The following is a 23,830-nucleotide window of genomic DNA, read 5'->3' as shown; positions in this document are numbered from 1 at the left end:
ATCTTACTACCTTTTATGATAGTTTCTTAATAACATATAAACACCATTTTATAGAGCTCAAAGTGAATAATATTATCATATAGATTTCATAGTGTTTTAATTAGATATAATACATTGTAATTAAAAAATCCTACAAGTACACATTTTAACAGTCGTGAAGATGTCAAATTTGAGAAAGAAAAAAATAGTAAATCATATCAAAAAAAATTTAAAATTATATGAAGTTCTAGAGAAGAGAGTCCTCTTCAAGTAACTTCTATAATTTTTCTTTTGGTTGGAATAGATTTATTTTTAAAAAAGTGGTGGGAGATGAAAACTATGGATTTGAATATGTTTAAATTTGAATCGTTATAAAAGAGAAAAGATAGGTCTAAAGTCAATTTTTGTTTCTGATTGTTCTAGCTACATATATTATCTATATCCTAATCTGAGATCAAAAGGAAATAAGTTTATTTCCTTGTAGTTTTGTGGTGGGAACTAGACCCCTAATTTCTAGTGTTTTTCAACAACTAAAAAGTTATCTTTAAAAAATAAGAAAATCTATTATTTCTTTTTGCAAATAATTATTGAAAATTATAATCCTAAACTTCATCCATTTCTACACATTTAATTAGGTTACAAATTCTAAATAATAATATAAGATTTATGTCATTGAAGTTAAACAGTCATACTTTTGTTAGCCTTTTCCTTTGTAAAAGGGTGACATAGGTTTGTACTTCATTATGTTTAGACTTGTTATTGTATCTATTCTAACAAATTCTATTGGATGTATTACGTGTCCCAAGATAACTCTAATAATAGAGACATTAAAAATACCCATATTTTGGAGCATATGGGGAGGAAAAGTAGAGACCAGTAGGTCAAAACTTAGACGATCTGGATGGATCAAACAAAATTAGACTTTCATGTCTCTCCATGTTCTAATGCTCATGGTAACTCTAGAAAACAAATATTTAGGTGTCATGATGCCATGTTTGAAAAAATAAAGTGCACTAACACCTTGAACTTTAGTAAGTGAAACTCCTTGCATTACAAAAAGGGGAGACCAAAACGTATTGTGTTGATTCATAGATAACCCATCTTAAAAACATTATCAACCTAATGAAGCCATAAATTTATGGATTCCTAGGCTCTCCAAATACTTTTTAAAAAAAAAGTACCCTAGATTTTCACTAGTTTAGGCATGATGAGAAGGTTTTTCTGACCAATCCCTTCCAAGAAGGTTTGTTGACTAGGAATCTCTAAGAAATGCAATTCCTAAGAATAGTTTTCCATTATACATCTTTATTGAGACCACAAAAAACCCATTTGGCACCTAAGATAATGCTATGTTTCTGAGTGGAAATTAGGAAAAGACCACCAAACTCCTTGGGAAAGCAATAATACTCCCAAGTGACTCTATGAAAACCATGGTGATTAGATCCAAAAGGCTAGAAAAAATCCCTAAGTAGCTTCTCTAGATTCAAATAAGAGGTCTCAAAGGGAGATCAACATGAATAATAATACATATAGCTAGAAGCCACTAGCTTAGAACAAATATAAAATTTGTCAGCCAAAGAAAGAGGCTTGGTGAGTCAATAATCCAACTTTTCCAAAATCTTGGCAAGTACAGGATTCCAAAGATTTAAAACCATGGCTTGGAAGGTTAAGGAGATTCCCAAATGTTGAATCTATTACCAAATGTACTAAGCAAGCCAAGGTGGATAAGGAAGGAATGATTTCCTATAGTACAAAGTTTTGTTCCATTTAATAGCAGACGCAAACACCAAGAAAAAAGTGTTAAGACATTAGAAGGAATTACAATCATTTTCCTCATCCTCAATGGGAGTGAGAAAGGAGTCATCCTCAAAATTTCCATTAGCAATCTAAGCAGGTGACTCAGGTAGGTAAGTGTGTTTGACATTGGAAAAGAATGACATTAGCAAGAAGGTACCAAAACTATTCAACGAGAAGAACATACAAATCTATAGCTAGATGAAATTCATGGGAGATAGAACTAAAGAGAATAAAGGTTTAGGTTTCCTTGTATTGATGGTTATACAAGCATAAGTATCCTTGAAGAGGATTTTGATTGACTAGATAAATACCTAACCAAGTCTTATGGTCTGAAGTGTAGAAACAATGAAAGGCCATTGAATATGGTCATAAGCCTTGAAAAAATATTTTTTGAGAAAAATAGTACTTTCTACAAGACTTGTGAGCTCATTTTATACCTCCATAAGAAACAATGATATTATCTAGACAATATATCTAGATTTGATGAAACTAGTTATCTCATGGCACACAATAAGAGGAAAAGATCATAAAAATTTACAACTAAGGCCTTAGATATGATTTCATAGGAGATTTTCAAAAGAGTGATCAAATAAAGCCTTGTAAAATTCATGTGAGAAGTAATCACATCGAGGAGCCTTGTCATCCACAATGGAGAAGATGGCTTCCTTAAGGCCACTAATGGTTTTCATTTTATCATAGAAAGAATGTTGCCCAGTTGAAAGATGGTTTGGAGTAACAACACTGAATTCCTTCGAAGCTTTTCACTATCAACCATATTTTCCTACACTTAAAACACATTCTCATACTATTGGATAAAATCTTGAAGAATTTTAGGATGCTAAGAGAGAATTTGCTAGACCTCCTTAATTATTTATAATCCCCACTGAGGCATGAAAATATCTAAGAGCCCAGGAAAACATTCCATGGAGGCTTGGTCTTCGACTTCAAGTGAGTGGAGATGAACCTTAGTCTAAGAACCCCTAATGGTATAATTTTTTGATATTTTTTTTTCTTATGAAATAGATTAGCAAGATAAAGTTGCATGTCTGGATTAAATGGATTCATGGCCAAGGCCTCAGAAGTTGCACATAGATTTTTGGTAGTGGTGTCATAGGGATAGCTGTGGTACAAGGCAATTTTCCAACTATAGATGCTCAAAAATCTCACCACATGGGAGATGGAATCATTTCACCATTTAATCTATCCAATTTGGGTGTGCTAGCTAAGGTTCAAAACTCTATACATGGAAAATATGATCCATAGTGGGATCATGATTAAGAAGTTTTGTGTTGAGAAAGAATTGTCTCTGAGAAGTATATCACTGAGCTATTTTCAAAATTATAGTAAATAAAATTGGATATCGGTCTAACAAAGTCATATCAGGTAGAGAAGTTTTAGTTAATTCCCTTGCTTTAGAAAATTAGAAAAAAACTATGTAGAAATCATCACACAGTTAGGCCTCTTATAAAGCCTATCAAAATTAGCTCTAAATTTGACTAAGTATGTAGAAACACACCATTATAATGATGATGAGAATTTTGATGAAAGAGGACTAATTTATTGTTCATGTCATACCAAGCTTCACATTCCTTAGCTTTCCAAGGTAAAATCTCACTTTTATCATAAGCTAGATTTACCATATTGAAATTCCCATAAATAACCTAAGTGATATGTGGTAGATGATCCACGACCAATGTCTCCATAAAAATGATATTTTAATAACATTAGTGGGAACATAAATATTAACTATACCAAATGAATGTTTTTGAAGAGAGAAAAATTCCATACAATTCACTACATTGGGTCAGAACCATGAGAAATAATTGAAGAAATTAAATAAGGGAAAAGTAAAGTTACACCACCACCTTGATTACCTTCATGCACAAAAGAAAAAATAGCATTGTCTTGTGAAATAAAATGACAAGAAATAGTGAGAAAAATCCCTAAAATTTTAACTTTTGAGAGACAAAAAAAATCTAAAAATCTAAGATGACATCTAGTATCATGAACATAGTATTTGCAATGAAGGTCTACAAGATCCCACATGTTTTATTGATGATTAAAAAAAATTGCATGTCATCCTCATCTGCATGATAGGAGAAACTATTGTGTGAGAAAAAGGTAGTTGTGATGCTAGGACAAGAACCATTGCCAAAGATGATTCTCTATTTCTTAGAGAACCATCAATGTCTTCTCCATAGCCATTATGGTTGTGAGATTTTTGCAAAGATTGGGAAATAATCATAGAGGCCTCCTATGGAGTGCATACCCAAGTGAGATGAGGAAAGATTGCAGATTCCACCTTCCTCTATCCAATAGGGCTTGAACCTTGTGGTAGTGGAAGACTCACAACTAGTGTGACTAGTATAATAGCAAAAGCCACAAGAACAAGCTCCAACAAGGGCTAGGAAGAAGAAGATGGTAGTTTTTAAAAGGAAAGGAAGTTCTACCCTTGAACACCATAGTTTTCCATTCATTTTTTTACCATTCTCTATAGGCTTAGCTTGCATCACCTTGGTAGTAGCTATCTTGTAAGGTATTGCAAATGTCTAGTCCTTAATTTTATGCAAAATAGAGTGATGTTGATAGAAGGTACTTGGTAGGTTAAAATAAAGCACCCTTTACATGAAGATATGAGCCCTAGTCTTAATGTCAATAGTTTCTTTGACGACACAAGAAAGGTCAACTTCAATGAAATCCTCCTTTGAGGGAAAGTGTTGATAAAATTCTCTAGCTCCATACACACCATCGTGTTAAGGTTTTGTGCAACAAAATACATATATTCCAACAAAGGCGCAATGAGACATAATAAATTGAACCACATAGGGACTTTTAGTTTCTTATTATCTAACATAATGAAATCTTGGGACCATCATTGAAAAATATGTAGTGAAGACCTAACAATCCATAGGTTATAGATTTTGTCAGCCTAGGAAGGGTTTGCTAAATGAAAAAAAAAAACCCTTGAGGATGCTTTGAATGCCTTTAAGTTTGACCCCATAAGGATTTTAGGCCTTGGCAAACCATTCTTTGAGGATGCTTTCAGGAAGATTTCTACCCACAAAATACCCTATCAAAGTATGCTTCTCCAACCAGTCAAAAGCATTATAAAAATCCTAAATGTTAAGAAGATTATCATGAGGGTCTTACCTTGTGAATACTTTTGGAATGAGCTTTTAGGGGATTTATTTCAAAGAAGGCTCCATGAGCATTTTTCATAGTAACTTCAGCACCAAATTAAACTACTAGGCTAAAGTTGGTTGAAGCCATATTAAGAACTCCTTATGCCTCCACAATAAATGTTGTATGATAGGTGCAAAACAAAGAGATGTTTTAATATTAACCTCAAAGAGAAATAACAATTACATGTGAATATAACCAATATTAAAAAATAACAAATTATAGATAAGAGAACAGAAGACACCAAGATTTTACATGGTTCACCCAATCCTTGGGCTACATCCACCAACAACAAGTCCAATATTATTATGATCCAATGATTACAACTTAATTACAATCTGTAATCCCTTACATCTCAATACTACTACAAGAACCAATTTTTGCATCACATCTTATGAAAATCCCTAACTCTAAGCCTTTTTATAGAAGCTTTTTATCACTTACAAAATTAGGGTTAGAATAATATAAAAAATAGTAGTTGATTCCTTTTACAATATAATATCATTTATGACTTCAGGGCCACTACTGCCAAAAAATCCACAGGTGTTGCCCCTCGACCACACCAAGATTGTCTATTGTTAAATATAACATAAATGGCAACTTGCATAAATTCCATGTCTTATTTTTTAGCAAAGAGTCCATTTCTTCTTTCAACACAAACTCTTATTGAATCTTTGTATCCACCTACACAGCTTCATCATAACATTTAGGTTCACTAGCATCAATAAGTAAAATGGAATACAAGAAAGGATAAAATCTTTCTAGACATCTACTTAGACTTGCTAACCATCTAACATTCACTGGTGTGTGTGGTATTTGTTGTTGTGGTTATTGTAGATCATGAGGAATTGCTAGAACATCAATTTTTAGAGTATCATCTACATTACATAATCATTTTCTTTCTTCTCATGTTGCTGTAATAGATCTTTCTACAACACTATCTCATTGAATATGACATCCCTACTTCTTACAATTTTATGATTTTTAAAATCCTGAAGCTTATAGCCAAATTCATTAATTCCATATCCAACAAATACACATTTCTTTGACTTAGCTTCTAGCTTGGTTCTATTTTCAAAATCTATATGAGAAAATGCTTCACAACCAAAGGTGTTGAGAAAAGAATAACTCACCTTCTTACCAATCCATGCTTCCTCTAAAATATGACAATCTAAAGTAGTAGAGGGACCTCTATTAATCAAATATACAACAGTATTAATATCCTCCACCCACATATTTAAGAGAAACCCTACATACAACCTCATGCCACTTACATGCTCCATTATAGTCATGTTCATGCATCCAGCCACTCCATTTTCCTCTAGAACCCTTGAAACAATTTTCTATCTATTAATAACGTTAGTAGAGAAATAATATTCAAATTCATGACTGCAATACTCACCACCATTATCAAACCTGAGACATTTTATTTTCTTTCTAGTCGTATTTTCAACCAAGCATTTCCATTTCTTAGAAGTTTGAAATACATCATATTTCTATCTAAGGAAATAAACCTATACTTTTCTAGTTGCATCATCAACAAATTCAACATAATAATAAGAGCCACCAAGGGAAGATGCTTGAGCTGGTCCCCATACATCTTTATGCACAAGCTCTAATCTCTCACTTTTCTTTTCCTTCCCAGTCTTCACAAAACTCACTCTCTTTTGTTTTTCATACACACAACTTTCACAAAAGTCCATATTAACATATTTTAGACCTCGTAAAAATTTCTTTGAATGAAGTACTTTCATACCTTTCTCTCTCATGTGCCAAAGTATGTTTTGTCATAGCATTGTATCAAAATCTATAGTAGCTAATTATTCTCCCTACTCAATTGCAACATCTATTCCTAAACATTCATTTTTCTCTAAAACAATCAAAGTAGAACAAACAATATAACCTATACAAATATATAAGCTGCCTACTTTCACACTTTTTACTAGTACAAGGGAATCTTTTGAAACCTTCTAATTTTTATCATTAATTTAGTAAATACACAACCCTCATACTAAGTTGCCTTACTGAAATTAAATTCCTACTCACTCTTGGAACATATCCTACCTCATTTAATAGCCAATAAGTCATATTCTGCAACTTAATTTTAACTTTTGCCTTTCCAACAATCTGATAGGGTTCATGATCCCCCAAATAAACAAGCCCAAAATCCCCTTGGACATAATCAATAAAATAACCTCTATGAGATGTAGCATGAAATAAAGCACCAAAATCTAAAACCAATGAATCATCAACATTTTCTAAAGATAGAAGCAAAGCATCCTCTTTGAATTTGTAACTTACCACATTTGCCTCCTTGTTCCCTTCTAGATTATCTCCTTCATTGTTCTTTTTAGTCCATCAATCTTTCTTCACATGCCCTATTTTACCATGGTACAAGAAATCTCTTAGACCTCTAGATTGAGACATCTTCCCCTTTGACTTTCCTCTTGATTTTCCATAATTTTTAGAATTATTTCCTCTCTCAGTCATTTTGTCTCTACTTTGTGTGTTCAAAGCACTTCCTGAAGTAGATCCACTAAGGTTTTCCTATGAGTTTCGTCAGTCAAAATAACATAGAACACACCATCATATTTTAGGGTATTAGATCCAGACATAGAATTACTCATAGCCATTACCAAGCCATTCTAGCTTTTAGGCAAAGAACACAAAATCAAGATAGACCTAATTTCTTCATCAAAATTAATAACCATAGAAGATAACTAGATAGTAATAGTATTAAACTCATTTAAATGATCTACAATAGATCAACCTTCTACTATTTTTATATTAAATAAATTCTTCATGAGAAATACTTTATTTGAAGTTGAGGGCTTTTCATACAATTTTGCTAGGGTTTTCATCAACTCTTCAATCGTCTTCGCTTTTGTAATGTTAAATGTGACTAATGATGCCAAGGATAACTAAATGCTTCCAAGTGCCTTTCTATCTAGAATCTCTCATTCCTTATTTGACATAGTTCCCTGTTTCTTGGATTTTACTGCCAATGGCTTTCATAAGTCTTTCTAATAAAGATAGTATTCCATTTGCATCTTCCATAACTAAAAGTTCTACCCATTAAGCTTCTCCACCTTTAGCTTACCCTCATCTGCCATCACTCCCACTCAATCATGAGACCTTCTTACAAAGGATTGCCAAAAATAAAATGATGACCAACCTCGCTTTGATACCACTTGTTAGGAATAACCTCAGATAGAAATAATAGTTACATGCAAATATAACCAATATCAAAAAATAATAGATTGCACATAAGAGAACACAAGACACCAAGATTTATCATGGTTCATCGAATCCCTAGGCTACATCCACCAATAGAAAGTTTAATATTATTATGATCTAGTGATTACAACCTGATTATAATCTATAATCCTTGTAACTCAATACCCCCACAAGAACTAATTTTCATGTCACACCTTATGAAAATCCCCAAACCTAACTCTTTTTATACAAGATTTTTCCCACTTACAAAGTTAGGGCTAGAATAATATAAAAAATAGTAGCCAAGACCTTTTACAATATAAGGTCATTTTTGGCTTTGGGGGAGTGCACCTAGGGTGCTATGCCATGACCCCACAGGGGCACTACCTCTTGAACCCGTAAACCCACATAGACATTATATGGAGGGAAACCATGCCGAATAAACCTCTATGTCTAATTAGGCTCCACATCACAACAAGATGATCTTAAAAAAAAATCCATACCACAAGGAAAAACCTAGAAGAGAAATTTAGCATATGGAAGTCACAAGGAGGTGATCAAGGAACTTGATAGCATTCAGTAGAATAATGACTAAGATAGATACCACAAAAGATCTAGTAACAAATTGTTGAAATAATAAAATATTCTATATAAGTTGGAAAATATTATGTTGATTGATGAATGTTTTTTTTTAGGTGGATGATAATTTGGCATTTACTAATTTAATTTTTGAGATGGATGAGGAAGGTCTTTATGATTTCTATGACAATGATGGTGTTAATTGTAGAATTTGGAGACCAAGCGTAATTTTTAGTGATGAGTCTTTGTCATAGAATTGAGTTGTGGAAAATTTTCCAAAGTTAGTACTACTAGTCAGGATTTGATCAACTAATACATCATTAGATTCTAACTTACATATGAGTTGGATAAAATTTATGCCCAATAATTGAATATATTCCCGCTAAGGATTGTTGAGAGTTATATTTTTATCATAGGGAATGGGTTTTTAGACCCTTCTTTACTCATGAAACCTATAAACTCAATAATATTTTAGATTGATGATTGTAGTATCATCCTTCACTTTTGTTTTTGTTCTTAGGTACTATGCAAGCTTCTTCCTATTCTAGCAATTTAGTATGGATACTTATAACTTATTCTAGAATGGGTGATATGAATCTCTATAGGAGATGGCAATAGATGCACATTTTTCTAGACATTTCTATCTCCTCATATCTCTTGATCATCATAGCCTAGTCATTTAAGATCATGTCATTGGTATGATTGATGCATCTGTATCATGGTGGATTAATGAGTCACTTTACAATCCTATACATGTTTTTTTGTATAAGAGTAACATAGTGAATTAATGAAACATATTCTTGTGTAGATTGGTTCAATGTATACCCCATAGATAAGAGCGGGTGTATTGGTGGTGCGCTCAACAGTCCATAAAGGCTGGTATGTGATTTGATCATTTTCTTCATAACATACAAATACAAACTACTTGATGAAAATAAATCTCTAGAAAGGAAGACTACAATGTCCCCTTTTACTAGTCATATTTTCTTGATGCACCATCACCCCTTTTCTGCATGATCTTGTGGGCTGGCTAGGATTTCAGAATGGGTAGGTGGCTGATGCAGAAGCACCACCTCCACTCTCAAACTTAAATTTTTTATGTCACCTAATAATCCCATTAAAATCATTAAAAATGTAATGGCAGATTATTCATCTATTCTTGGGAAAATTAAAATAAATTACATTACATGTTAAGTGTCATAGTTATTTGTATTACATATTAAAATGTAATCGGTTAGATGGGAAGTTTGATAACTACCCAAGAAACTTGTGCTTTAAATAGGCACCAATGTAATTAGTGGAGAGGAGGAGATTGATAGGAAGTTTTGAGGAAGATAATTTAATACTCCAAAGAGCCACATACTGTTGTAATCTACAGATATTATCTTAATGGAAGTATATATATTCATATTTAATAGCATCTCAATTTTACTAAGTTATATTCTAATAAAAAATAAAAGTTGAAATTCTGATATTCAAGATGCTTTGCATCAAATTGGTATCAGAGTCAAAAGATTCTGAGTGTGTAGATAGAAGGAAATCTACACCAGATAGTGGTTGAGTTTATTTTGGTTCTTGTTATGTAAGTTTTTGGTTGTAGATTGGTGTCAATTCATTCAGATGCAGTAGGTGGACAGGAAGGTCTACCTAAGACCATAGGAGATGGTTGTGTTTGTTGCCAACAGTCTTGAAGAGAGAGGCATGAAGGGACTCCCAATTGATTGACAAAATTTGTGTAGCAACATGGATGAGTGGACTGGGCAATGATGGAAGCACCATTAAAGGTAATCAGAATAACTCCATGATAGGAGTCACAATTGAAAGAGATATAGAAAGTGGAGAAGGCATCGATCCAGTGATATGATGAAGTGAAGAATATACCAGATTCTCACCAATGTCTTTCCATGAGGACATGAAATTTTTTGAAGCTTGGGAGTATGGTGCAGGAGCACTACCTCCACTCTCAAATTTAACATTTTAAAGTCATCCTATAATCCCATTAAAATCATTAAAATTGTGATGGCAGATTATTCATCTATTCTTGGGAAAATCAGAAAACATTATATTACATGTTAAATGTAATAGTCATTTGTATTGCATATTAAAATGTAATCGGTTGGATGGGAAGTTTGATAACTACCCATGAAACTTGTGCTTTAAATAGACACCATTGTAATCAATGGAGAGGAGGAGATCGATAGGAAGTTTTGAGGAAGATAATTTAATACTCCAAAGCCAGAGAGCCACATACAGTTGTAATCTACAGATATTATCTTAATGAAAGTATACATGTTCATATTTTATGGCTTCTCAGTTTTACTGAGTTATATTCTATCGATTCTTATTATCTTTTCCATGGTTGTTCGGGTTTTAATATAGTTGCAGAAAAGGAGAATTCGGTTATGAAAACTGATAAAGAATGAAAGTTGGAATTTTGATATTCAAGATGCTCCTCATCAGTGGCCTAGGCACTTCTAATTCTATCCTAATTGGTGTTGATTCCACATGGTTTGCACATAATTAATATTCTTAGTAAGCTAGTGGTGTTCAATCTTTTGACTATTTCAATATTGGACTTGGAGAGTATCATTGAGAGCTTTCTAACAAGCTATCTTACATGGGTTTTATATTATTATGCCTCCTTATTATTAAATTGATATATTCAATTAGTGCTGATTGACAAAAGACACAAAAGAGAATGGGAAGAGGTAGGCAAGGGAAATTGAAGCCTTAGAAGTGTGTTACAAAAGGGCTGTAGAGGATATTCTCTTCAAAATTGGATTGAATTTCAGATTTTTCATTTCTCGTAGAGAAATTTTGGAAGCTTGAAGCTATTACTTTCATCTCAAAGGATAGCAACCTTCATATTTCTTTGTGAATTGGACCTATATCTGTTTCATTTATTGTTCTCCCACTTTATTGTAGCTTTTTATATCTACAATTTGATTTAATATTGCTATAGAAAAGTTGAATGAAATATTATTTCAAAAAAATCCACCTGTTATTTATATTTTGTTGAATAAATTGAAAGAAAAATTACATAAATTACATTTAATATTGACTGTACAATGTATGAGTTATATTTTGAAAATTTGATTGAAAAATAACTATTATAAATATTTTGATAATAAAACAAGGAAATGAGAATAAAACAAGAAAGCATATCTGATATCGATTTTACAAAAAAGTAAACACTTATTTATGTATGAATATTGTCAATTTTTATTTGTATATATTAAAAAGAAAAATTATTATATTGGTGGTTGTTGCTTCTTAATGCTTTTATAATATAAATCTATATTGTTTTTTTATGCAAGATAGAATAAACAAATATCAAATTGTAAATTATAAGGGAATGTGACTTAGAAATTACAAGAACAATTATGATATTAAAGCAATGAGATTACCAATGCCTTATTTCCTCTTTACAGCTAATTTGTGCAGCAATATTTACCATCTTAGATTATTCTTGAGCTTCCAGAACAGTAAAAAGAATACACAACTATAAGCAGTTTGTTCCCAATATACGCAGTTGCTTCCCAACGAAATCATCTATTTCTATTGCAATAATTTTCCCTTCCACACACAGTGACTTATCGCCTCTTCTGTTGCAAGTCTCTCTTCATTCCCTCACTTAGAAAATCAACAATCATCCTGGCCATGTTCTCCTTATCTTTACCTGCACTGATTCTCAATGTTAAGATTAGGCAGATCAAGCTAATTGACCGCCAGTTTGAAGACAAATATTTAGAAACCCGTCTAAGAACTTACCCAAATTTACATTGGAAATAAACTATGTTGGTGGCAGCACATGTATTGAAATCAAAATTGAATAAAAACCAAATAAAAAACAGCGAACCAAAAAATTTCTATTTGTTCTATACAGATTGTCCTTGAATTGAAATATTCTTGAATAACCTATACTTTTGTATTTTGAAGAGCTAACAGTTAGTAGAATAGTTTATTTTTTGTCGAGCCAACATCGCTCCTACTAACGTCACTCCTGATTTGCATTCCAGTGTTCACTAAATAATGTGTTTGCCAATTCGTAATTTAAGAATTTTCACCTCACAATTAAAATAATATGTAGTGCTGAACACGCTAATATGAAAATTTGGCATACTGATGTTCGAGGTGACAAAACAAAGTCCAAACTTATCATTTGACATATAATGTCATTCTTATAATTCAAAGGTTATAATTTTTTTTGAATCCGTTCTCATAATTATTGTATTCCAGAAGAATCACAAATTATAATTGTTGTATTGCATGGAAAACATTAGAGAGATCACAAATCAACGTTATCAATCTTATCATTTAAAATAATATGTATTTTTATTCCCGTACGTCAAAGGAATTGCATAATTTGGATCCTTTTATAGTTGAATTTTTTATAATTTTATATTTTAAATTCTTTGGATCCTTTTATTGGCTTCTATATTTTTTGTTCCCATAAGTCAAAGGAGTTACATAATTTGTATTTTCTAAGGAATCGTGAATGAGTGGGAACAAGTAAAGAGGAGAAAAAAACAGTCATTAAAAAGAAACGGAAATTAGGGTTTTAATTCTAGACGAGCTGCATATAGTGGAACTTTGCCAAACCACAGTGCAAAGTTATTTCATACCGACCAAGGAAACACGCTACTCTGTGGTTCCCCGATTTCTTCATTGACGGAAGACCTGAATAAGGTATGTCTTTAGTTTTAACTGATTTGAATCTGAACATCACATAATTTCCTATATATTTTTAACTTCATTTTTAAGGCTTAGGGATTTGTATTAAGTATTGTATTGTTTGATTCAGTAAGATGACCATTTGTTGTATAGCATAATTTCATTTTTTAGGTTTAGCGATTCGTATTGTGTATTGTTTGTTTGATTCAGTAAGGATTTAGTTATGATCGCACTGTTTTAATATGAAAAGGGTTTGTGACAGAGGCATCTTGATTACAATTTTGTGGATTAGTTGTTCCCCGATCATATAAGGCGAGTCTTTCGTTAGTTATCCTTTACTTTTCTGTCGTGAGTGGTTTATGTCTCTTTTTTAATAGTTTTTTAAAGGTCTTATTTTTTTATTAAAATATTTATCGTTCTCAAATTTCTTATATATTTTTAATTTGTTTTTTAGGTTTAACAATTTGTAGTCTGAATTGTTTCATTCAGTAAGGATTTAGTTATGACCGTGCTGTTTTAATATGAAAAGGGTTTCTGATCAATGAGTTAATAATTACATTCAATAAATTATCCACAAAATTATCTGTTCATAAATTTATAAACCGACGAATGAAATACCTTTGTATTAACCAACTATAATGATTAAAAGATCCTTAACAAAACTATAACTTGTTATTTCAATTATTATTAAATATGAATATTTTATTCCCAATAATGCATTATCCATTCCTAAAAACGATTCTTTACGAATAATACTGAGAAAAAAATGGCCAATAAATTTTTTTAGTACAGTGCATTACTGTGCTGAGCATACAGAATACCTTTGTCAAGAGTCATTAACTTATTCACTTTCTATGTAAATTTGTGCAGCTCCAGCACTAGGAACTTTACGATCTGTGAATTTTTCACCGATATCTTCATCTGCGAAGCGTTCTGAGGTCTGTCTTTCCTCTTAATATGTTATTTTGTCATTGCTTAATTGTATTTTTTAATCTTGATTTAATAGACTTTATACTCTTTTGAGATTACTATTGTTTTTATAAATATAAAGAAGTTTCATTGGGAAAGTTTCCATTCAATAGTGATCTTATTACTGTAGTGTTATTTTAGTGTGGAATGAATTTGTGAAATAATAAATTCTCAATAAGCTATCGTGGATAAAAACTTCTTGAGTGGAAAGTTACTATCCTTTAAAAACAAGGAAAACACAAATCAGATACTAATAAAACTGTCAGCTTAAATAAGTACTTTCTATATTTTAGTATAAAGAACTTCAATTTTACAATAGTTATAAGCTATAATATTATAAAATTTAATCAATGAAAATCAGTATATCATATACACAATTTAATTTAGAACATATTCCATATATTATCAATTTACTAACTAATAAATGAGATGTCTTCTTAGTTTTCAATTTTAATAATTGAAAGAAGAAAGTTTATAAATAGTCTTTTAACTTGTCTTCTTACTGTTCTAGTATTATCATAACTGATAACATTTAGAGCATTTGGTGCACTAACTGTGCCTAAAATCTTATTCACCCATTCGACGTTCTATATGAATGTCTTTTCATAACACCCTCAAGCCCAGCCCTGCTGTAAACTTCCTCCCTTTAGTGAATCTGACTACACACTAACAATCCTCTAGCTTTGATATCATCAAAGTAATGATTGAATTGTGTAACAAATCAAATGCACAAACAATCTGATCTACAAAATTAAAAAAATAGATCGATTCCAACATGAATTTGTGAAAAATAATTATTGGATGTTTCACTGAATGCTCATATAAAAACAGTTACCCAAGTCAACTGAATTCTCATTACAAAAGTAATTAATTTCTTTGTACTCAATATTTGTCTGTTTCGAGACCTTAGAAAAGATTTAAAACTTTTCCAAAAAAGAACTTCTCTACTCACACACTCAATATATATATATATATATATTTAAACTAAGCACCCCACTTCTCTGAAAATATAGTCTTTAAAAAGGAAATTTGCAGCCCATTCCCCCATACAATGATTTTTTGAATACTTAAGCATGGTATTATTAGGACCATCCTTAAACATCACACACTAAAGGAAGAATCAAGCTTGGAAAAAAAGAGTCAATTTTTTATATTTAACACTTTTGATCTAGGAATTAAACTTAGTGTGTGATGTTTAAGCCATTTCCATTATTAGTGCACTCCACTCCAAAACATAACAATAAGTTTCTAATGCCCAAATATAAAAATTTAGATTTTTTAATTTTCCAACTTGAAAACTCCACGTGGATGCCCTTCCATCATCTGTACAATAAAACCCTAACTCTAATATCAATTGCTGATAAACTCAATCACTGCGGCTTAACAAACCGAGAAAAATAACAGCAATAAGATTCTAGGTGTTAAAACTATGACGGAAAACTCACCTGAACATACCAATTTGGAGGTGTCAACAACAATTTAGTAAATCATGTTCAAAGTAAAGAGAGTACACACTTAAAACCAACGGATTCATAATGAAATCACTCCGTTTCAATTGCAATTATTTTACTGTCCACAAACACCTACCTATCACCTCTTTTATTTCAGGTCTGTCTTCAATGGTTCTCAAATCTCTCTTGGGTATGAATTTACTCCATATATAATCAATATCTTGTTTTGCTTTATGCTCTCTGGACCTATTATCTTCTCGCACCCTACACCACAATGCCAAGGCCCTTAAGTTGCACTTGTCTCTTTTCCTAGAATTCTGTTTAGTTGATCTAAACCGAGGAATCTCAATGTTAAGCTTAGCTGCCTCCTTTATCTTCACCAAGCAGTACAGTGACCTTTCCATGCAGTTTGTTAGATCTTAAGAAGTGAGGGAGGAGGGTAGCGAGTGATGAAATTCAAAACCTCAAAACCTGCAGCACACTTATTGATATCAAAATGATAAAATATATCAGAGGGAGAAAGTACATAGTTCACAAACAATGCCTCAGTTTATATCTGAAAATGAACTGTCTTAAGCTTAAAATAAATTTCCCTTATCTCCTTGTATTTAGGAGTATCAAAACTTAATTATAAACTAGTCTAACCATACCACATAAATAGGTTCTAGTTCATGTATTTACCAATTACAACTCTTTGGCAGTTACAGTCAATCCCTGTTTAGGCTGCACCTGCATCAGACTTCCAAGGGTGAAAGCCTTGTTCATAGACTCCTCTCTATTAGTTTTCCAATTGCTTTTATATCTTACCAGGTATTCTCGGGTTGTACGGGTATTTAACACAATGTATATTCCTCCTGGATCCCAAGCATTCGTGTTGTTGTCCGCTTTCCTTTCTATCCTCTTCATGTCTTATGTTTGTTGATATATTGCTTCTACTCATCATCATGTTCCCCCTCACTACTTTAAATAGAGCTCCTCCAACTATGAGAACGAGCAAATTTAGATGCAAGAAAACAAAAGGATCTTCACACTCACTTTTGTCTTCATTTGTTTGCAGAGTATCTAGATGAAATCTCTGTCCTATTTCAGTTTGCTGATTGAACTCTACCCTCGTACTGTCTGTGATTTGTTCAACCTTTGAATAAAATGCGTCCTTGTTCATAACATCTTTTAGAAGCTGTCCATCTTGACATTTTTCATCACCATTGATTGATATCTCTCCCTTTTCTTTCAGTGAATTCCTTAACAAATGTAATCCTTCATCAATATTATGAGCATGACATCTAATATTTTCTTAGAACAAATTTTGAATTTTTTCCTCCATTGTCTTGTCTCCATAACAATTTCGAAGGACTGTCCTTGACACATCACCTGCAATCACACTAAAAGGATTAGTTTGTAAAACTAGTAGTTTCTCAACCTCTACGGATGCTTTCACCATCATTTCTTTACACCGATCTTATCACTCTACATAATGAGACTATAATGATCATCTCTAGCATCAGTATCTCCAAGAAATTCCCCTTTCTCAGGTTCACATACAAAAAAAAAAATTTCCTCAGGCTTGGTTTCTCTAAGTTCTTCTTGCAAGGGAAAATTCATCACATGTTTCAGCTTCTTCTTCATCTTTCTTCCTAACAATTTCTTAACAAACCATGTGACTTTCTTCTTCATTTTCCATCCATACTCTTGGTCTCTCTCACTTTCTTGTAGCGTTATCTTCGTAATGTTGAGTTGTTTTTTTGTCTGAGTAATTTCCCTGTCAAAATCTTCTTGACTCATTCTCTTGATCTTTATGCCATTCACTTTGGCATTCTCCTTCATTTTTTCATAGATTTTACTCATACCCTTGTCATGACCATTGGAAGCTATATTTTCCTTTCCTGTGAACTTCACCTAGTTCATGTGAACTGCACGAAGCCTCCACAATAGAAAGTCTATTTCACCCTGCTATAAGTAACTCACCAAGCTTTCCTCTTATAAGATTGACCTTTTGGCAACATGGTTCTCCTTCTTGGAACATCTAAGCTTCCTTTTCTTCTCTTCTAGGCTTCAACATTCTACCTTCTTTCAAAGTTGCACCTGTTCTTTTCTCAAACAACTCTATCCACAACCACAGCTTATGGAGTTGTCTCAACCACTTCTACCCAACCTCAGTTGGAAGCTATTCTCTTGATGATGCAACCTCTAATGTAAGGGTCACCACAATTTTTCTTCTCTCAACCTAATGCTAAATGCAAACAAATGCTTGTCAATTTGTCACTTTTTCTTGGAACATTTCCACAACACCCACACAGTTCTTAGAAAGTCTTCCTCTAATATGTGATATTGATAGAAAATTTGTCAACTCCAATTGATTGATACATGACCTGCCAAAAGTATCAAAATGCTTGAGAACCAAATACAACTCCGGAAAGTGTCTCAACATAATATAACATCTAGGCCTCTAAGTGGAAAGTATGTTCTAGTAAACTTTCACTATGATCTCGTAAAGAGATCAACCCAATACTTTGAAACCAAAATTCTGATCTTATACTGATTTAGAAGCCGATTCGACTCATAAAATTGTCAATCAATAACATGATTTCCCTAGACAAACATGATTTCCCTTGACTGATTTTGAACCAATATAAAATATATATATTTTCCATATCATCACTATAGAAGACATCAATATCAACAAACCCAATTTGAGATCTCTAGATTTCACAAGCTCCACACCTCCAACTTTAAAACATCAAACCAATTCTTAGTAACACATAAAATATTAGACCAGATATTGGAGAAAGAAATCATGTCAGTAGATTGGAACTAGCAAAGAGAGGTCAAATAACCCATGCGAGATAACTTTACTAGCAAGAAAATCACACAAATCATTATCCTAGACATCAACCTATTGAACAATTGTCCTGAAATATAATAAGTGACATTTGGGGAGAAATCTGTGAAAAAAAAATCACAACTTAAAACTTCGCTTGGCACTAACTGTTGCCGAGGGGCAGTTTTCTCGACACCTTAAGGAGTTGAGTGGTAGTTTGCTCGGCACGTAAAGGTGCCAAGTGATAGCAGTAGGTGCCGAGTTAGCTCAGCACAAGAAGAAGCCAAGTAAGCTTGGCACACAAAGAAGTCGAGTGAGCTCAGCACACAAAGGGCAATGCCCGACAATAATGGATGCCGAGTGAGCTTCGCTCAAACTGAAAAATTTTAACTTAGAAAAATTTCAATGTGAATGTTTCTACCATTAAAACTAGAGAGCCAAAGCTGAAGTATTCAATAATAACCTTCTCAAAAAACAATGAATAGAGGAAGAGCAATGGATTCAAGTATGCCTACTTGCATTCTATTCAACTTTGACTATAAATATTACAAAATCTGGGAGCATTTGGCTTCAACTAGAAAACCATAAAATAACCCTAAACTGGTAAAACTTCAAACTTCAATGAATTTTAAACTTGTAGCTCTAATGGCTGCATACAATGGTGCTTGGAGCAATCACTGCTTCATCTGGACAAATCCAGCAATAACGAACTTACAGAATGAATAGAGGAAACTCGTGCAACTGGAAACACGACACAAACTTTCTTCTATCTTTGCAATGACTGATCTGGTGATCAACTTCTTTCTTCTTTTTCTACTCTGCAACTCTCTGCTAAACTTCTAATTTGCTAAATCACTTGAATAAATTTAAAATATTCCTTTTGTCATATTTTTCCCCCTCTCCTAATTTCAAAAAACTCACCCACCGTAGTTATTGTTTCTATCTATTTTGGAGTCCATCAGGTGGTAGGTGGGCATTTGGCTCCAAGGACAAACAACCATTGCATTTAATATTCCAACACTCCCCCTTTGTCCTGAGCCAAACAAAAATAAGGATCATTGTTGATCTACATAAACTACACCAAGACACTCTATTAGTTGTACAAAAGTTCCAATGCCTAATGGCTTTGTGAAAATGTCTACTAGCTATAGCTTAGACTTACAAAATTCTATTTTGATATCCCCATTCTCCACTAACTCTCTGATGAAGTGATATCTGATCTCAATATGTTTTCTTCTCCCATGGAAGACTGGATTCTTGGACAATGCAATTGATGAAATTTTGTAACAATAAATTGTGGTTCCATCCTCTTGCCTTTCATTCAAATTTTTCAAGATCCTCCTTAGCCAAATAGCTTGACATGCTACTGCATTTGCTACTATGTATTCAGCCTCTATTGTAGATTGAGCAACAATAGGTTGCTTCTTGGATGCCCATGAAATTGCACCCGATCTCATATGAAACATGTATCCGAAAGTGCTCTTCCTATCATCTATACTTCTAGCCCAATCACTATTAGTGTAACCAACCAACTTGAATTCATTTGATGTAGTATACAAAATTCCAAATCTCTTGGTACCTTTCACATACCTTAGGATCCTTTTTCCCACTTGCCAATGGGAATCCTTTGGTGTTTTCATAAATTTAGAAATCAAACTTACTGCATGCATCAAGTCTGGCCGAGTTGTAGTCAAATACATTAAACTTGCAACCATACTCTTATATAGTGTCAGATCCACTCTCTTGCTGGAGTCTTCCTTGCTCAACTTCAGACCTACTGCTATTGGTGTTAGAGCTACCTTACTATTCTTCATTTTAAATCTCTCCAAGATCAACCTTGCATATTTTTCTTGAGAGATGAAGATTCCATTATGTATTTGTTTTACTTCTATGCCTAGAAAGTACTTCAAGAGACCAAGGTCTGTCATCTCAAATTCATTTTTCATGACCTCTTTGAACTCAGCAAATAGAGCCTTGTCATGACTAGTAAAAATTAAATCATCTACATACAAGACAACAATCAACACATTTCCATTTGCTACCGTGATGAAGAGAGTAGGCTCACCATTGCTCATCAAATATGAGTCAATCCTCCTATACCATGCCCATGGAGCTTGCTTGAGCACATAAAGAGCTCTCTTCAATCTATATACTTTATGTTCTTCAACTGCAACTTCATAACCAGGTGGCTGCTCCACATAGACTTCTTCCTTCAATACACCATTTAGGAAGGTGAACGTCACATCCATTTGATATACCTTCCATTTGTATTGAGCTGCAATTGCTATGACAACATGCACAATTTCCATTCTTGTAACTAGGGCATATGTCACATCATAATCTCTACCATATTGCTATTTGTAGCCCTTGACTACCAGCCTTGCTTTATGCCTATCAATCTTGCCTTCAGCATTACATTTGGTCTTGTAGACCCATTTCACTAATCACTTGCTTCTTAGGAGGCAGTTCAGTTAGCTCTCATGTCTCATTTCTTTCTATAGCATCTATCTCCTCATCCATGGCCTTACACCATTTCTTCTCTTTAACAACTTCTTCAAAATATATTGGATCACTATGAGAAAATAATGCAAAATTAACACTCTCATCATAATCTTCATACCTTTCATCTTGGTATATCTCCCTAAGACTCCTTCTCGTTCTTGGTAATAGGGAGGAGAGTGTTAGATCAGAATCTTCACTACTATTGCTTTTTCGACCACCTCAGTCTTCACTGTTACTCAACATTAACACTCGGTCATACTTAGAGGAGCTCGAAAATGACTGAGGCTACTTCCCTTTTCTTCTATCTACTCCTTCTTCTTGATGTTTATCAGCATCCTCTTCATTCATAATTGGCACTTTACTTGAGGTGCTGGGTGACTCATCACTTTGTCCATACCAAGACTGATTTTCAAGAAATTCCACATCTCTTGAGAGAATCATCTTGTTGTTCAATGGGTCATACAATTTGTATGCCTTTGATTCTGAGTTGTACCCTATGATGATGCACTTCACACCTTTTTCATCCAATTTTTGCCTTTACTCTTTAGGCACATGTGCATATGCAACACATCCAAACACCCTTAGGTGTTCAACTGTCCATCTTCCTCGTGACCATGCTTCCATTGGAATTTTATCACAGACTGCCTTTGTAACTAAACTGCAATTTCCACAGTCTCTCCCCAAAATTTATTTGAGAGACCTTTCTAGTTCATCATGCTCCTTGCCATTTCAATAATGGTCCTATTCTTTCTTTCAGCCACTCCATTCTACTGTGGTGCATAGCTGGCTATGAGCTCTTTTTTTATGCCAAGTTTTCTGCAAAAAATTACAAAAGAATTGGAGGTATACTCCCCTCCTCTATCTAATCTTAGGACCTTGATATAGTGTCCACATTCTCTTTCAGCCTGGGCTTTGAACTCAAGAAACTTATCAAATGTTTTAGATTTATTTTTTAAGAAATACACTCATGTCCTACGACTGAAATCAACAATAAATGTCATGAAATAAGTACTCCCCCCAATGGAGGTAACTTGTGTAGGATCGACTAGGTCAGTATGCACTAACTCTAATGGATATCTAGCCCTCCTAGAATTTCTAGAATTAAAGGGAAGTCTATGTTGCTTACCCAAAATACAAGCCTCACACTTGTCACATGAATTTCCTATATGTGGCAAACCTTCTACCATTCTTTTATTTGACAAAAAATTTAAACTAACATAGCCTAGATGACCATACTTGAGGTGCCATAGCCATAAGGGGTCTTCAATCACACTCCTTTGAACTGATTGTGTGGGAAGTGTAACACCAACTTGAGATGAGAAACATGTCTCTATCTTCAAGGGAAACATTCTATTCTTTCTCATTTGAAATGCAATAAGTAAGTTCTTGCTCCCATCCTTTTCATGAATAACACAAGTAAGTCATTCTCCATCAACACTTTGTATCCATTTTAAATGAGCTAACCAATGCTCATCAAATTATGCTTCATACTAGGGGCAAAATACACATTTTGTATTTCTTTTTTCTCACCTTGCTTGGTGTTGACCATAATAGATCCTTTTACCACAATTGGTAGCATTCTATTGTTACCTATTTTAATCTCAAATTTGAAACTCTTGTCAATAAATTAAAATAAAGTTTCATTACCACCTATGTGGTTGCTACATCCACTATCAAGGTACCAAACCTGAGGGCTTTCTTCTTCACCAACATTACACATGATGAAGGCAGTAACATTATTTCCACTTCCCATGTTCACATCAGCCACATTTTCTTGTCCTGACTGATCATTTTTCTTCTTCCAGCATTCACTTGCATAATGCCCATATTTATGATAGTAGTAGCATTCTACATTACTCCTATTTGAATTGTAGTTTTTCTTACCTCCTCTTGAAGTATTTTGTGAGCTGTTTACTCCATCTGCTCTTCTTGAGCTTTCTGCTACAGTATTTCTTTGTCCTCCATTACCTTGGCCTCTACCTTTGGAGTTTCTGCCTGAGCCATTTCTTCCTCTCCCCCTTCCTCTTGGATTTGACTAAGCCTTGAATGCTTTCTCTTGGGAAGAAGAAGATGCAGATCTGTTGATCCTATGCTCATGGGTTTGAAGAGTACCCATCAACTCATCCATTGTCAAAATAGTGAGGTCTTTTGCCTCTTCTATGGTCATGACCAATTTTTCATATTTATGAGGTAAACTCCTCAATATCTTTTCCACTATCCTCTACTCTTGATAGTCTTCTTCATTTGATTTCGGTTGATTAATCACATTGGAGGTGCTTGAACTGAAATCTACAACTGATTTATTTTGCTTCATCTGAAGGTTCTCAATCTCCCTCCTTATATTCTGTAGCTTTACTGTATGAACTTTATTAGTCCCCTTGAAGTTCATCTCAAGGATATCCCATGCTTCTTTTGCATAATTTTCTTCTGCAATCTTTAGGAATACTGTCTCTATCATTGCTACTTCAATAAGACTTAATGCCTTAGCATCCTTCCTCCTTGACTCTTTCAAATGAGTCTTTTGATTATTGCTAAAAGCAGCATATTGAGTTGGGTCTATCACATCATTGAACCCATTAACTACAAACTCCCACATATCATTTGTAACCATTATGGTTTTCATCTTCTTTGCCCATATATCATAATTTTTTCTATTAAAAGATGG

This window comes from Cupressus sempervirens, chromosome 1 (genome assembly GCF_028749045.1).
Source record: "Cupressus sempervirens isolate cs-2001-9-10 chromosome 1, ASM2874904v1, whole genome shotgun sequence".
Taxonomy (NCBI): Eukaryota; Viridiplantae; Streptophyta; class Pinopsida; order Cupressales; family Cupressaceae; genus Cupressus; species Cupressus sempervirens.
This window is presented reverse-complemented; position numbering follows the sequence as displayed.